The sequence below is a fragment of the Phyllopteryx taeniolatus genome, chromosome 6, assembly GCF_024500385.1.
Source record: "Phyllopteryx taeniolatus isolate TA_2022b chromosome 6, UOR_Ptae_1.2, whole genome shotgun sequence".
Taxonomy (NCBI): domain Eukaryota; kingdom Metazoa; phylum Chordata; class Actinopteri; order Syngnathiformes; family Syngnathidae; genus Phyllopteryx; species Phyllopteryx taeniolatus.
In genome coordinates, this window is record NC_084507.1 from 31,135,386 (window position 1) to 31,150,284 (window position 14,899).

General features: G+C 43.1%; 1 protein-coding gene across 3 annotated transcripts in view; it reads left to right on the forward strand.

The window, feature by feature from the left end:
- Positions 1–2,779: 2,779 nt before the first annotated feature.
- The window catches only part of LOC133480191 (growth factor receptor-bound protein 10-like), a 53,902-nt gene continuing 41,782 nt past the window's right edge, over positions 2,780–14,899 (forward strand). For 2 of the 3 annotated variants that reach the window (XM_061777945.1, XM_061777946.1), the window contains exon 1: positions 2,781–3,064. The gene's annotated coding sequence lies outside the window, so the exon portion shown is untranslated. Of the gene's footprint in view, positions 3,065–14,899 lie in introns of all 3 variants that reach the window. The other variant, XM_061777947.1, reaches the window with a different exon arrangement.

The window sequence follows — 14,899 nt, forward strand, 5'->3', positions numbered from 1 at the left end:
TAGTGGGAAATTCCTCTTATGCTCAAAATACTCCTGGTGGCGATCTCAAAGGAGAAGATAATACGATCTGAATTGCAAAAGAGAGGATGTTTCACCGCTGCGGTCGGAGCCAAGTTGTGTTGACTGCATGAATTGCACCTTTGAGGCTTGTTCTATGTGTTGAGTACAAAACGTGATGCCAAACAACCACAAATAATAGCAAAGGAGGTTGTACAATGTTGCAATACACACACATACGTTGCATTGGGTTCTTTCAAACCTAGTGCAACACTTAAGCGAGTGTTTGCAATTTATATAAAAAAAAAAAAAAAACGGTCACTGTATATTATGAAAATGATCTTTTGAAAATTCATCCTATCTCATGCCTCAAATGTATGTTATTATTTTGTAATTGGGTACGGCAGGACAAGAAGTCACTCAGAGACTACTGACTGAATAGTCTGTCAAACATTTGCGCGCACACGGAGGCTCGTGGGGGATGCACCGCAGCCTCACGCAAAGGAGACTACTGTCGTCTCTTGGCCGGATAATTTGCCTCGGTTTAGCAACAAAAGTCAAAAAGAATGACTTGGACAGCTCTACTTGAAATCAAGGGTAAAGCTATATAGCGATGAGTTGTGGACGGCCGCATGGCCAAATTGATCACATTTCTTTTTTTCATTGATTGTACATTTCAAACGGTAACATTTTGTTGATTGTACGTTTCAAACGGTAACATTTCAGTTCACAGTTCCTGCCCTCAACACAGATCTTCATTTTGTTTGGAGTGGACTGCATGTTGTGGTGTAAGTTCTGCAGATCTTGTCTTGTTCTTAAGTGAACGCTGAATTATGAATCGTGAAAAGCTTTAGAATTTCCGCGCCTCCGACCGCTGTCCTTTCACCGACGGCCTTCGCTCACGTTACACAGCCTTTTGTTCGTGTTGGCTGGCGGACTCGGGAGTGATGGAGGCAGCGACACCCGCAACCAGCGGGGTGTTGCGTTGACTTTGTTTTCTAATGTTTGGGGGTCGACAAAGTAACTGATCAATCACTTGAAACAAGAGGCCTGTGCGGTGCCGAGTGTTTGAGGAGGTGAAATAAGCACAGTGTGCGTTGCGTTTATGTCTCGGTGTCGCAGCGAGAAGGTTTTGTTGTTTCCATAGCGGCGGACGGTTTAGGATTGACGTGGTATGTGCGTGCCTCTGTTTGTGTGAGCATCTCCTGTCTGCCTTACGTGTCAGCTGTTTTTAAGGCATTGTTGCGAAAGTACGGGCACCCCGCTGTCCCGAACCACACGCTGACGACTCTTCAGACTCCCGTGGCGTGTTCCCACCCAAAGTCTCAATTGCGCCTTGCGTGGGATGACCAATTTGGGGGCAAATAGTAGACGCTAGCCCTGTTTTGACCAAGTAAGACAGTTCAGTATAGTTTGCAGTTGTGATGGGTACACAAAACGAAATGTTTTCATTTAACATTGGGGTACCGGCTGAACCGGCTGGCCACCGGTTCAGGGCGTACCACGCCTCCCGCCCGAAGATAGCTGGGATAGGCTCAAGCACGCCCGCGACCCGCGCGACGATCAGCGTAACGGAAGATGAATGAATGAATGCACCCCACTGTGTAGTGCGTCGCATTCTTCTTCTCTTTGTTGAATTAAATGCCATATTTCTTCCGTCGCCTCTTAAATAAATAATACGAATGTAAAATCTAAAAGAACGCCTAACACAGTTGTATGATTCCATCATCAAATCTGTCATGTGAAAACGCAATCTTCTTAACTGGTGCTAACCGGTTTTCTCCACTGAAGCAGTTTCTAGTATGAATTGCAACAACACTTGTCCGAATGTAAACCTCTTGATGTTGTTCTCAGTCACATAAAGATCAGAGGGGTCTTACGCAATACCCCTATGAGGCTCTGACAAATAAAATCTTAACAGCGCTAGGAAGGAAACCGGAGCGGTGAGACATGACCCGACCCGACTTGTCCAATAAGCAACACATGCCGCTGGTGTTTGGATTTCTGAGTTGCTTGTCCTGAGTAAAGCTTTGAATTCAGAATCGTATACTTAACATCATGCCCTTGGTGACCCATAATCGTATCCTTACCATAGGTCAAGTGAGTCAACGTTGCCTTGTTAAAATGAATGTAGACAAAAGTGAATTGGAGTGCCAAGTATCATGTAACGGTGGGAAGTATATGTACAAATACTTCATTGCCGTAGCTAAGGCGATGTGTGTCTTTAAATCTTAAATATTTTTAAACACTGAAGCTTATTTTTTATGTAAGGGTTAGGGTATATTTTTTATATTTTTTTTTTGTTTACAGTATTATAGAAGGGTAGCGTAGTAACGTAGCTAGTATTTTTTTGATTTTATTTTCAACCTTTTTTTACCCTGGTGTGGCAGCTTCCGTACATTTGGCACCGGTGGTAAAAAAAAAAAAATCTTATCTTTGTAGTCCATTTAGTCCATTTCATATTCACGAATACTTTTTTTTTTTTAGGAGTCAAATCAGTGTTTCTATTTTACGATATATATATATATATATATATAAACCCTTTTTTTTTTTTTTTTTTTTTTTTTTTTAAAGGCATTGTGTACTTCTATTTAAGTTCAGAGTGTGGGTACAGTGATTTTGCCTCCTGTGGTATTCACATAAAGTGTACTTGTACTCCAAGATGAGTGACGAACAAAGGTGCTGAGCTTCCCCAGTATCCGTGAACGCACCACTGTTCGGCCCTCGCGCGGAAGGCGTGGCCAGGCTTCAAGGGGCGGAGAGGAAGCCTTGCGTGCCTGCGCCCGGGCGTGTGCGCGTAAATGTGTGTGTCCTCCTGCTTGGCGGCTCGAGATGACAGACTTGGGAGTCTTCTTCTTCTTCTTCTTCTCCTTCTTCTTCTTCTTCGGCCGTCACAACTACTTGAGTCTTTCCTCCTGGTCGCCTCCAGGCTCTCCCCGTCCCGCGCGTCGTCTTTTGCCCGGCCAGGGAATGTTGACCGCCGCGGCCTGACCCGGCCCCGTCACACCTCCACACGGCCGTGCGAGGCTCGGAGCCCGCTTGCCCGCTTACCCGAGGCTGCTGTGAGGTGAGTGCTACCGGACGACCGCGTTACGGTACCGCCGGCCGCGCTGGTGAGGGCGTCCGGGCGTGGCCAAAGTCGCGAGTGTTGTCGGCCGCTCAACTCGAACTAAAGTCTTGTCGTTGCGGTCTCGCTTGGGGCAACTCTGCAGTCCGCCGCGGCGTTGGGGTGCGCTTGTGTTTTGGGGACTTTTCTTTTCAGCTTCTCTAATTCAAGCTCGCCTGCTGCCATCACGTCATGTTGTTGACGATTGCTTAACATCAGTCAAGAGGAGGCTACACGGGATACTTCATTATAATTTTATTTTGTAATGTTATTTGTATTTTCTTGCATCCAGCGGGACAGTTTGGCAGCGGTCGCCTCTCGGGGGTGGGGTGGCCTTTTCCAGGGAATGCTCGCCTTGTCCCACCGCGTGGGGTCCCCGAGTGGAATCCTCAGTTTGGTGGCAGCTTGACTGAGTTTAATTTTGAGTGAACCTACGCGCCTTTCAACGCCCGCTCTCATTTGCATATTTTATCATATGTAGCATGGGGACAGTGGTTCTCAAACACCGATTACCACTTAAAAAAAATAAATAGTTAAAATTGAAGTTTCATTATATTTAATAATATTGTACACTACTGTAACATTGTGGAGTTTGAACATTAACACTGTGATTGAATGTAGGAAATAAAATAAAAAAAACTCCCTCAATTGCAGATTTTTTTATTTTATTTTTTTAAAGAAGTGACCTAAATATTCAAAAAGAAACTGTTGTTAAAGATTTAATTCAAATGTATTGAACTCAAAAGTTAAATACAACTGAACTGTTCTTGAGCAGTGGTTCTTACGTGTACCACAAGAGGGCGCACACATAGTACACTACACACTGAGAATCACCGCAGTATGTGTTGTACAGCAACGCTTTTTTATTTTTTTTTGCACTACAGACAGCTTTCACGTAAAGCAATATTTTGATGGGCCAGCATACAAATGAAAACACATTTATAAATACAACTCACCATTACGTTTATTATATTTTTCCCCCCCAGTAATTATTGGGAGCCCTGTGCTTGTTCCTCTTCACTGAGTTTGTCCCATCTCTGGTTAATAGGATAGATTGACACCCAAAGTGTGTTATTTGTATCCAGTCTACTCTGAAATTTAATTTTATTTATTCTTTTTTTATTATTATTATTTGAGTCACATAAACCAGTATTTTAAGTAGGACTGCTGATATAGGCTCTTCCCCTGTCTCATCATTTGGCTTTTGTCTTTTCCAAAGAGGCTCTCCAAAGATGTTTTTTTGTTGTTGTTGTTTTTTTTAACTCCTTTTTGCCAGCTCGTGGCTTGACTTTTTTAACTACCGCATCACATGACCAAGATGACCGGCTTGCCATGTGTATAAAGGTGCAGGCAGATGCACCTGATTTTCAGAATAAAACATCTTCCAGACGCTCCGATCAATGAGATATTTTTTTTGTTCAACCTCTCGATGCGTCTCGGTGTGTCAGAAGAATTCCAGGCCTGGTTTCACAGAGGATATATTTCCAACTCATGGCTTCTTCACCGTGACGACGCTATTGCTCACGACGCCCTGAGCATCCGACACTTCCTGGCCGTGCCGGAGCAACTTCCCGACACACCGACCTGCCTCTGTGGGATTTGTTCTCTCCCCCCCCCCCCCCCCCCCCGCCCCCCTCTCTTTCTCAAGCTCATGTGGGTCATCAAAGGGACCTATTTTGAAGACGTGGACAACATCAAGATGGCCGTGATGATGACAGAGCTGTGGAAGATCCTGGAAGAAGATGTGGCAGAGAAGGCTGTGAAAGTGTTAGACACCAGTGGGATTACTTCTTAGCGGAAGAATTGTTTGTACTTTGTATTAGAAGTTTCTTTGTGATATTTCCTTTGTGACGCCAGCCAGTCCTGACACTTTTCTCAAACACCTCATATACTCAATTTCTAGGAATATACAGTACAGTGTACACATGCATCCTCGTGGTTCGGCACCCGTGGATTCACCTAGTTGAAGATTTTTTTTTTTTTTTTTTCAGAATTTTTTTGTCAATTTTTTTTAACGTTAAAAAAAAAAAAAGATTTTTTTTTTTTTTCTTTATTAACCTCACAACACGCAGTTAGCCAAGCCCTGTTACTGTACCAGGTACCCGTCTTTCGACTGCTGATGTTCGGCTGATCAGGTCAATGCGTTTTTAACGTTGAGGGTCTCTTGACGTGTTTTGCCTTTGGTGACTTTTTTTTCCTTTCGATTTTGCATCTCTAATTCTCCATCTGACCATCTTAAACTCACGAGGCTCGCCCTGTCGAATCAATCGTACTCAATGACAGACGGATGTGATGTCGGCTGCGCCCCGACATGCTTCTATCGCGTGTGTTGAAGAGGAGCTACTGTGCATTTGAAACTTTTAATAAGAGTCTGTGGATAAAGATTTTTTTTTGGGCCCCAGTGCAAAAGCATGTCAGACAGCACAGATGAATGAAACAACTTGACTGTTATCACTCATCAATATTCTTCTTCTCCTCTAAGAAAATATATACATATATTTTGAAATATTTTCATTGATTATTTCATTTTCATTTAATCGTGGCAAATGTGATGAGTGGTGGGGCAACACCCTAGCGCCCTCTCATGGCCAACTGCCACTGCAAATGGGTAAATATTTTACTGTACACAGATGGGACAAAAACGTACCGTAGAAATGTACAAACCATGCCAGTTGTAAACAAATGCATGAGCAAATCTCTGTTGTGTGGGAAATGTGCCCCACGGACGTATTATGTCAGACGCAAAAAATGGGGCTGTTTTTGCCCCAATTTTGCCCCTTCCTGACCAAGGACTGCAAACGACAAACATTTTGAACACGTCCCCATCCGTAACCAAAGAGAATTTCTCCTTCCTGCCTTTTCCCATGAATCCCTACTTTCGTTCACTTATGGTGCGGTCCCACCGCTGCGCGCAAGGCGGCCGGCAGCTCGAGCTGTGGTTCGCGCTCAGGCCTGCTATTACAAATCAGTGCTCACAACAATGAACTCTGCAGGACTACAGGCTGCCAAAAGGCTGCTGACAAGCACGTATTGCTCATAATTGTACACAAAAAGTATACTCATCTCATTGCAGCATTCGAAACATGTTTTGTCTTAATAAATCCCAAGAAAGTTGTGTGTGTCACAGATGCAACAATTTTGGGGGGCCGAAAATGTTTGATTGACCAATTAGACCACTGATGTGTCAAGTGACATCTCATTTTACGTACTTTATGAGCTTGTTTTCTGGCACACAGATGTAGCGCATTACCATTGTTCTTACTTTTTTAAATGCTTTTTAGTATGTTTCTGGACAAAGTTCACATATCAATATCAAAAGACATGAAGAGATGCTTGCACCAGATGTAGCAGAAAGCTGATTATCGGTAGTCCAGAACAAAAAAAATAAGTGGAGCAAAACCTGTTTAACAAATGTCAAATTGGGGTACATGACAACTAACACAGATTCCTAAAATTGACATCAAAATGCATCACTGAAAAAAATTGTCAAAACATGCAGTGCAAGGATGACAATGTAAAAAGCAGATGAAAAATCCCAAGTTTAACTAGCGTAACATTTGATTTGGATACTTTCTCCATGGCCGCAGATGCCTGTAGCTTGTTAGCAACTTGAGCCGAATGTGTGTGGATGACTGTGTCATCTGCATACGTTTGGCTTTCCACATCATCACATACAAATGGTAACTCATTTATGTACAATATGGAAAAACAAGCAGACCTAAGACGGACCCTTGCGGCCCTCCCACGGTGCAAGTATTTGCAGCTGATATCGCATTATGATTTATTTATAAGTGCACGCTGGGTGCGATCGGACAGATGCCATTTTAACCAGTTTAGGGTATTCCTGGATAGTTTATTCCTCGTTAGCATCGACATAACGGTTGAATTTGAATTGTATGGTTTCATTGAGATGGCAGCATGCCATTTCAGTTGAGTGCTTGTACTTAGATGTAGCATAAAAGTGGTGGACATATCCTATTGAGTGGTATTGGAGCTATAAGAGCTTGTGTTTGTGCTCTCGGCAGCATTCCATTGGGTCTTGCGTCAGCCAACAGTCATTCACCGCTAGTTAGTCGAGGTTTATACACTGTTAATGCCCCCCTCCCTGATGTAATGACATTAACCCAATGCCCGCTGGGGCACCGCAGCACACTTGATGTCCATCAATTGACTGGACCTGAAAGCAGCTCTTCTTTCTGTGGCCAAATACTCAGCTGGACAAAATGTAATCCAGTGACAGTCAACTCTGCTCTATGTTTGTTGGCTACAGTTTGGCCCAAGTTGCATTATCACTCTTTTGTCTGCCTCATATACAGGTAAGCTCTTTCCTGAGTTCATTTGCCAAATACTTAACTGTCGCTTGGCTATGCATTACAGAGGTTTAACGATGATTGCCGAAAATGGGAAAAGACTGAAAAGTACTAGGTAGTACTGAATTGTGGAGAATAGATATGGCGTTAAACTGTTTTTCACCAATTCTGTTCCTGAGTTTTTGGGCGCCTTCGCCTCTGGTTATTGCCGTTTAAGCTTTAAGTGGCTAATGTTTGGTTGTATTGGACCAATACATATTCCTAACCTCTAAATGGGAGGGAAAAAAGGACTTCTGCTGCAGACTGAGAGGAACAAGGTTGATTCTAAGGCAGGATTCTGGCTGTGCTTGCTCAAACCTGTAGCGATGCGTAGGATTTAAGAAAGTTGCTTAAAAAAAGACATCGCTTGACAAAGTGGGCTCCATTTTTCCGGTTGTGGTCGTGGTATTTAATTGACAGTTGATGTTTGAGCGGGGCGTGGTTTCAGCACGGAGCGCACACGCCCGCGGCATTTGAGAGGAGACGACTGCATGATTTTTCACAATTTTGAGTTCATATTTTGCCTTTTTATTATTATTATGATTTTTTTTTAATCCTTAAAATTTGGCTGGGTTGTGAACAACACTCTTTTCTGTGGTGTGTCCAATTTTGAATTCCTCTTTTTGCTTTGCAGGGACTTTAAGTGCAAGTTAACTATTCAAGTGTGACGACTATCAAATCTCTTTCCAATAAGCGCTACGTAATCTGCTGCGCAAGCAGCAATTCTAAGAAGTACAATTCTCAAAGGACAGCACGTCCCTATACAAACCAGACCTAGGGCGATGCAGCGCTGACTTGTCTAACCTCAAGAGTGTGCCATGGATCAAGTTTCTCACTGTCTGGTCGTGGTCCAAATACAATATGGCTGAAATAGCCTGTGCGGGAGGCAAGATTGTGACCTTTATTTTTCGCGGGCAACTCGACACCTGATGGACCGATGGCGCGGGTGGGTCACGTGCAAATGGCCGCACAGTCGTGTGTGACAAAATAAATAGTAAAAAAACAAATTGTGGCCCTTTTTTGTGGTTGTAGTGTAGTAGTATAACTACAAATTCCAATACTGTGTGTCACCTTTACTGTCAGTCTGGGACCATTTCCTCAGTTTGATCGAATTCGAAGGCCACCGCTAACGTTACTGACCTTTTTCACAGCATAAATAGTACAACAAATACAGTTGTGTAACTTCATAGCGAGATCACGAAAGAGCAAAGAAGCACCCCATTTAATTTTGGGGAGGATCTTGATGAAGTTTGGAATTTTTGTTGGAGTCACCATGGCAACAATAAAACGGTCCTCCCTTGGGAATCGTACTGTAACTTGTCGTTCTTCTGTCCTGCTGACTAGCAAACACAAATAGTTGCGCTACAATTTTCAGTCTTCTAAAAAGTTCATCATTGGTGGACGCTTGCGCCTTACTTGTTAGCTTACTTTTGTGAGGTAGTAATAATCCACCAGTAATGTGCCAGGTAACCTGTACAACAGTGGGGGGGGGGGGGGGGGGGGAACATCTTTTAGAGAGGGGAAGTGTATAATAAACGACTGAGATAAGATGGTTGAACGAGTGTGCACAATCTCTTATCACTGGGGATGTTCAGAATTAACCAATAACATTCCAAGTCATCTTAAATGGGCGTCAACACACACCTGCCACCATTTAAAATGCCTCAAACAAAGTTCAGATGTTCTTGTAGGCTTTTCCTGGAATTTATCTTGTCACATCTTACGCTACAAGCCATGGTCCACAGAGAGCTTCCACAGCATCAAAGGTATCTGACATATGAAAACATTTACAAGGCATTAAATAAACCATGGAGGACTGTGAGGACCGTCGTCATCAAGTGGAGAAAATATGGAACAACATTGACATTACCAAGAAGTGGACGTCGCTCCAAAATTAATGAATAGACCACAAGACAATCTGTCAGGGTGTCTGCCAAAGAGGCAGACGGCAACGCCGAAGGAGGTGCAGGAACCTCTGGCAACTTCTGGCTGTTAAGTATACGTGACAACAATCTCCCGTCTTCTTCCTATGTCAAGACGGAAGCCTAACCCTACAAAGAAAATCATCTAAGACCGGCTACATTTGGGCAAAAACACATGAAATCTCCCAAACGCATGTGGGACGTGTTATGGTACGATGAAACCGAGCTTGAACCTTTTGTCTAGAACTCCAAAAGGTACGTTTGTCACAAAAACAACACTGTTCAGCAAAAGAACACCACACCTACATTGAAGCATGGTGGTAGCAGCATCATGCTTTGAACTGGGGCCTGAGTCAAGGTACAAGGAGTTATGAACAGTTCCAAGTAGAAGTCGGTGTTAGTACTCGGCTAGCAGTAGCTTGCTAGGCTACATAACGTTTTGTTGCCTGCTTGCGAGCCGTATCGTATTCAAAGTACTCGAGCATACCTCAAGCGAGCCTTAAACGGACGTCCTCTCCTGTCCTGAGCACTGGTGACCACCAACACTCGTTTTTCCCCATTTTGGCCTTATAATGCAAAGTCGGCGCGCTCCACTCTTGTTGTCGTCGCCACGGTAACGAGTGTATCCGGTTGTATAAAGCCCAATGATCGTAAAAAACGTGATGCGGTGGTAACTGAATACAAGATTTTATTGTAGTAGTCCTGATATAGTGCTAGCATGAAAGAGCAAATTTGTCTTGTCGTCTGACCCCCGGCATTACGTGTTGTCTGTCTCGGACGTGTTGTTTGTTCCACACCGCCAACATGTTGTTTTTTTTTTATAACTTTATTGGCCGTCAGATATTTCCAATACTAACATCAAAAGTCGCACGACAAGGCTAAAAATAAACGAGCTTTTGGATTCAAATATACTGCGCGCGATGGCAACGCGGAGTAAATGTCTTTTGCGGATCCGATCGATGACGTCATTGATCGAATCGGCGAATGCCGATACCGATCAGCCCGATAAAAGTGGCGTAAAGTCTAGTTAGTACATAACCTTCAGGCTTCTGCTAGCGTTGTTAGCATTCCGCAGAGTAAATAAGATAAATCCATTTCCCTTTCCTCCATAGTGGCCGCACATGAGTGTGCGTCATTAAATGTTAAAATGACTTGTTGCTGGTTATAGTGCCACTAGCAGTTGGGCTAATGTTCAAACCAAGGTCGTCCAATCTGAGGTTACCAATACCCCCAAAGCATTCCTCTTGCCATTGCATAAGACTGGTTCTCGACAAATCCTCATCCAATTAGGATTCCAAAAAGACCTTTCTCTCATTGACTGGTGCTATTCAGTCTCCCCCGGCATGACATCAGGCCCTCTCTTATAGCCCCACTTTACGCTGCTGCTCTCAAATAATGAACGCTGCCAATTAATGACTAATCAACATGTGCAACAAGCACATCCAGTGAGGAGTGACTACCATCTAATCTGCTGATTAAAACAGAAGACAGAGATGCTCTGTTCAACTCGCTCTGTTGCATTGCGGAAGGAATAACAGGCAGGCCGCACACGCGCATCCACGCTCGCACCGGCAAACTCATTTGTCTCACATGCTGCTGAAAGTGGATTATTGGAATGAAAAAGACAGTGTCAGAGACACTTGGAATAGTGTCAGAGACACTTGGAATAGTGTCAGAGACACTTGGAATACCTTAGTACATTCAAATGAGCATTGGAGCGTGCATGTCCAACTGTCGAGTTCACGGGTCTGACGAGTGTCGAGACTGTTCCAAGTTCAAAAAAGATGTTTAAAAATGTGGGCACACTGTTGAAGCTTTTAAGCGCAAGTTTGAATCAGAAGAACACGAAACATGTACAGGCAATTAAGGTGTTCAGTAGTCTCATCGCAATTACGGCTACATACTCGATATCATGGTTCTGTTGGTCATGTGGCCATAGGAAGTTTTGCTAACTCCGAGCGTCACCCCTCCAATATTCTCATTGAAAGTTTAAACGTACACACTGCAATAATTGACCTGCCCTCTGTTGGGGTTGCGGTACGGTCAGTACAGTCCTTTCAATGGGCCGGAGACAAGACTTTTTTTTTTTTTTCAATTAAGGTTATGTTCTGGACTGGATGTGGGGGGCTCAACCATGGGAAGTGGGGTAGGATTTTGGGGAAGAGGGAGGTAGCGGATGTGCTCTAGTGGTGATGCATTGGGTTGATATTGAACCGGCCGGGTGTGACTGTTTTCTGGACTCACGATGTTCGGGTCGACTTGCCTTGTCCATCCCATCAATTTTCCTAAAGAAACAATCTTATCAAGATGTTTGGATGTCTTAAATGTTCAGGACTGGACCTTGGCGATCAAGGAATATCCATACATATACAGACTGCACATGACGCAGGTCGCGCTTTTATTTTGAACAGCCGAAAATGTCTATTTTGCCAAATTCATGACGTTTTTGTTGAAACTGTGAAATTGAAATTCACCACGAGACTACATTAATAGTTCATAGCCACCACAGTTGCACGCGTGTATAAAAACACAGGCGATGACTCTGTGGTCATTTCAGAACATGCATTTCTGGTTTTGTTTGTGCTTCTGTTATGTCAAGTAAAAACCAAAACAAACATCTCTGTCTGGGCAACAATGCAGTGGACCTCAAATGATTAGGAATCTTTGTTTTTCGTGATGTTGTGCAAATGGAGTGAGGATGCTACCTTTTCCCACATACAATTACAGAAAGGGAATACAAATTGACATTTCAAAAGCTGACACTAAATTAGTCATTACATAGGAAAGGTTTACTTTTTTTTTCCTGACAGGAAGTTGCTTATGATCGAATCAACTTTTTGGAGTCACACAAAACTATGTTTTTTTTTTTTAGAAGCAGAGTAAATCACAGATGGGTGCACGCTAACTCATGGCGGTAGTGCCCATTGCATTGTTTTATAACAGTATTGTTATGCATTTTGTTTCTGCAATGCAAACATCTGGAATGCCAAATAACTTTTTTTTTTTTTTTTTTTTTTTTGCATTTTATTGCATCGAACACACTGACAGAATAAGACATAACAATCCCAAAGGGACTCTTTTATTTTTTTCCATGGTCCAGTACCTTTGTCTATGTCCGCATATTATATCTTGGGCAACTGTGGGGGGGGGGGGGGGGCGGAGGGGGATTGGGGCCGTTGCTGTATCACACATACTTTTTCACCCAGTATCCGATATGGGGGGGTGGGAAAAAAAAAAAAAAAAAAAAGTGCTCTGTGCATTCCAAAGATGGCTGAGCAGACAGAGCTGAACAGCCCAGTGTTCAGCTGTGTCCAGTCCAATCAACTGGAGGCAAGTTGAGTAAGATGAACACATTTTACAATTACCTACACAAAGAGAGACGTTGACACAGCTGCACAGCTGTTTTTTCACTTTATGATAATAAAACCTCCAGTGCATGCAATGGCGTTATCCAAAAGTAACACAAAGGGCTATTGTTACTTCCAAAAAAGATATCATTTGAGAAGTAATTCAGTGTTCTTTTCTTTTGTTTTGACCTTATTAACCGGGCACCCTTTCCCCAATATTTATTCTTCTGCCATTTAAGTGACTAAAGCTGAACATGTACTGTAGGTGCTTCAATACCTGCCCAAATTGTAAGCTAGTTTTTCTTGCTGAAACAAAGAAATTGACAAACTGAAAAAAATAAAAGAAATGCAGCATTAACCCCAAAAAAGGAAGGAAAATAAAAAAAGAAAGTTAACAGGACAGACAACCCTGACCAACAATCAGGCAAAAAAAAAAAAAAAAAATCAACCGGGGCTTTAGTTTGAGCCTCTATACAGTATGTAAGTTTCAAAGTTTAATATTTCCATTTTCCTCTCCGGGTGTTGTTATTGGACTCAAATGAGATGAGAGTGGGGGACGGAGGGGGATTACCCATTATTTACGCTACGTAGGAGTTGTGGCTTAAATAAGTCATGACAGTATTCAAAAGATAGAATGGAACTTAATGTATATGCGCTATAGCATCTCCATTGATAAAGAATTCCGATTTGCAATGTTTGGCACATGTTCTGGTGCTACGAAACAATGCGGAAGGCGGCGCAAGTAGTCTGAACATTTTTCATCTATAAGGAGGATTAAAGGCAGAATTGGACGAGATGGACGAAACATGTTGATCACCAGCACGTGATCTGTCTGCAAACATCATTTGGTCGTTAGGAATCACGGCTAGCGGATGGCGGTTGTGGTTGTGATTGGCTCCTCCCCAAAATGAGCGACAGGGTAAAGTCCGCCGACTATCCGGGAGTCGATTGTACAGCAATACAAGTTTGAGACATTCCTTATCAGAGGAGCCAAAAGAGAAGGCATTGCAAGGACATTAAAGTGCACTCAAAATATTCTTTCCAGTTCAGATGACTTCAGTTTGTCTAGATGCGGTCACCTTACCCAATGGGGAGAACAACCACACCTCAAAGTCTCTTTTTCTGGAATGATCCAACACCACAGGGATAATTGCAGTGTCAGGGTCAGGGTCAGGGTCGGGCGTTCATTTTAAGTACGCCGTTCAAGCGGAAGGAATCAAATCAAAGAGTCCTGACAGGCTGTAATCCTTGCACTGGACTGGCTTTGATTCTGGCAGAAATGAAGCAAAAGTGCGCTTTTGTTCCACACCTTAGTCACTGATGGGAATAGTCACGTGTTGCGTTCACATGAAGTGATTTTCATGCTGCACTTTCCTCCCAAAAGTACTGCAGCAGTTTGTACATAAAGAGATGACGGCGTTCCCTTCAAGGTATTTACATCTCGAGCAGACGCGCAACTTAGAAGGTAAGACATTTTTCGGTCAACAAAATGGATGAACAAGATTATTGATTTAACATGGATTAGGAGTTGTTAATACTTCGTCTTTAGCTGCAAATCCTTTGCTTGCGATACCTGCATCTTGTCAGTGATCCATTGACATCAAGAAATATTTGCATTCTTTTGTCATGCCTTTGCAGGGTTTGAGCTACTGGGAATTCTTTCAGTTGAGATGCTAAACGCCCTTCGATCTCCTCTTTAGCAGGTTAAAATGCTTGCTCAATAGGGTTCAAGTCTGGACATTGACTTGGCCAGTGTAAAGCCTTCCGTTTCCTGTCCCTGATTAACTCTAGTTGTTTTTGCAATGTGTTTTGGGTCATTATCTCGCTGCATGATGAAGGATCTCCCATTTGGTTGAACTTTAATATCTCTTTACATAGTCAGGAAAATGGATTTGACCCCTGAATTCATTTCCCTGCTGACATACGCCACGGTTCAAGCTGCGGCCGTGATCCGCTTTCCTGTTTCCTCTCAAATACAATTGATCTTCTTACCGTGGCCGACAACAATATGCTGAGAAGTAAATGCGAAATAAATCCGTTTTGACACCTGCTTTTTTGTTACCGTGTTTCAACGCATCTGACTGAGTTTCTCTCATTACTATTTTGAAGTGGAAAACAGACAAGTAGACGTGAGCCGAGCCCGTACTATGCAGCGGGAAACCTGTATTTGTTTTTGCG